Raw genomic sequence first — 2,482 nt, 5'->3', positions numbered from 1 at the left:
CTTTGCTAAGCTTATTCTAAGTAGGTGCTTTAGACCACTGAGCCATCTCAGCAGCCCCTGTATCTTTTACTATAAAAAAGATTTAAAAATGTAAACATTCACCAGATATTTCAATCAATTTATATTAGGGTCTCTCACTATGTAGTTCAGGCCCAGAACGCACTATGTAGCCCAGGCTAGCCTCCTTCTCTTGTGATCCTCCTGCCTTGGCCCCGTGAGTGCTGCGGCCAGGCATGTACCACCACGCTCAGCTCCATCCCCTCTGTTATGCCCTCACCAAGCATCTTTGCACTGGGCTGGTGTCTGCTGTCGTCTAATGGCATGGTAGCAAATGGTCTTTTCTAGGTTCTGATTGTCTTGTTCAAAGAATTGGATGGCACAAAGAATGCAAAAGCTTAATTTATTAGACAGGAAAGAAGGAAAAGGAAGTGTGCTATGCAGACCAAGTGCGGGCCAGATAAAGTAGGGGAAAAACACACACATTGCAGTGCCAGGGAGATAGCTCTGTGATCTAAGCACCCGCCTGGCAAGCATGCCTCGCCGGCCCTGCTCCGGCCTGTGAGCAGGACACTGAAGCCAGGTGTAGCGGGTGCATGCCTGCAATCCCAGTGCTGGGCAGGCTGACACAGGAGGATCACTATGAGCACAATGAGCCCCTGAACCAAATACACAAATTAAAAAAAAGAAAAACACGCACTGCAGAGTGCAAGGTGGGCCAGTGGAAAAGCTCACAGCAGCCAAGAACTTAAAGGCTACTGTCTTTTATAACATCAGATCTAGGCCATTATATCAAAAACTTCTTGGGGCCCGGGAGATAGCTCAGTGGCTTGAGCACCTGCCTGGCGAGCATCCGGTCCTGAGTTCAATCCCCGGTACCACAGGAAAAAGCAAACACACACCAAAAACGTCTTGATCTTGAGCGAGAAGATTCGGATCAGGTGCAGGGCTCAGCCTGCTCTTGTGCCAGCAGATATGAAGACAGTATTCTCTGATTGGCACCAGACTCCGGGCCCAGAAGCTGTTCCGCGCATGTGTCCTGGATCTCTGTCAATGATAGGTCCCCACGATTGACAGTTACACCCAAGTGCCCAGCGGCTTTGCTACGCCCTCGTCTCCTGCCTCTCTGCTGCCTTCTGCAATTGTGCCAGTCTTTATTGCTTTTCCTCAACTCTGCCCAGCCCGTTGTAATTATCCTCTCTTAAGGTGCTGCAAGGTAGGGGCATTTCTAATCCCTGCTACTCAGGATGCTGAGCCACGCCATCACTTGAGCCTAGATGTTCAAGACTAGTTTGAGCCAGGCACGATGGACTGGGGGGGGAGGAGAAGCAGGAGGATCCCTGTGAGTTCAAGGCCACCCTGGGCTACATAAGCGAAGTTCAAGGTACTGCATAGTGAGACGCCATCCGGAAAAATAAAAAAAGACTAGTCTGAGCAACATAGCAAGAGCCTGTTTCTAAAGTAAATATAGACATGCCTTAAGGGCCTAACCTATTTAATGAGCTTCAGACTTATGACTGAGGCACATTGTTCAGACTAACAACCCAATACCTGGATATGACCTTTTTAAATTATTATTTTATTGAGACAGAGTCTCACTATGCAGTTCAAGCTGGCCTTGAACACACTGTATAGCCCAGGCTAGGCGGGAACTTGCAGCAATCCTCCTGCCTCAGCCTACTGAGTGCTGCAATTACAGCTGTGCACCACCATGTCCTGCAGTTCTGTGCACCTTGTTTACCTGCAAAGGTTTCTCTTTTTTGTACAGTACACCTTGTTTATACGTACTGTAATTCTTGCTGATTCTACTGTGCACTCTAGTACTATAGTTTTATGTTGCTATACACTATAGTACTGCATGGAAGAGTTACGCAAATAAAAGCAAAGTCATCAAATCGGCATTTCCTTGGACCACTTCTTTGTTCTAAGTATTGTAATGCACATACCATACACAATTTCTCATTTACACATTTAGTCAAAGGAATGAAACTCAGGTGTCAAATGAAGAGGGTCTGTAAAATAAACTCCTGCCAAGTGAGCTTGTTTCTTATTAGGGTCTGATACATGCCCTAGATCTTAGGAGAAAAACAAGCCCAGTGCTGCTGTATCACCTGGGCTCCTTCATGCATTCTAGGGACACTTCACTGCCATCACCCAGGAACCATCTGACCAGCAGACAGGAGGGCATCCACCTTAACTTTGAGTACCCAAAATGCCAGGCATTGTGGCACACACCTGTAATTGAGAGGCTGAGTCAGGAAGAGGCCTGCCGGGGCTTCATGGTGAGTGCATCTCCAGTCTGAACTACATAGTGAGATCCAGTCTCCAAACAAAAAAAAAAGAAAAATGGAAAAGGAGGGGGCCTGCCCCATAGCTCAGTTCTTTAAGTGGCTGCTTCAATAAAGCAGTCAGGCTCAGGTTGCTGTGGTTGATCCCCACAACTGCAGCCAGCCAAACCTGCCCTGAAGACATTCAGAGGAAAAAA

Source organism: Octodon degus, unplaced genomic scaffold (genome assembly GCF_000260255.1).
Source record: "Octodon degus isolate 3935 unplaced genomic scaffold, OctDeg1.0 scaffold00035, whole genome shotgun sequence".
Classification (NCBI taxonomy): Eukaryota; Metazoa; Chordata; class Mammalia; order Rodentia; family Octodontidae; genus Octodon; species Octodon degus.
This window is presented reverse-complemented; position numbering follows the sequence as displayed.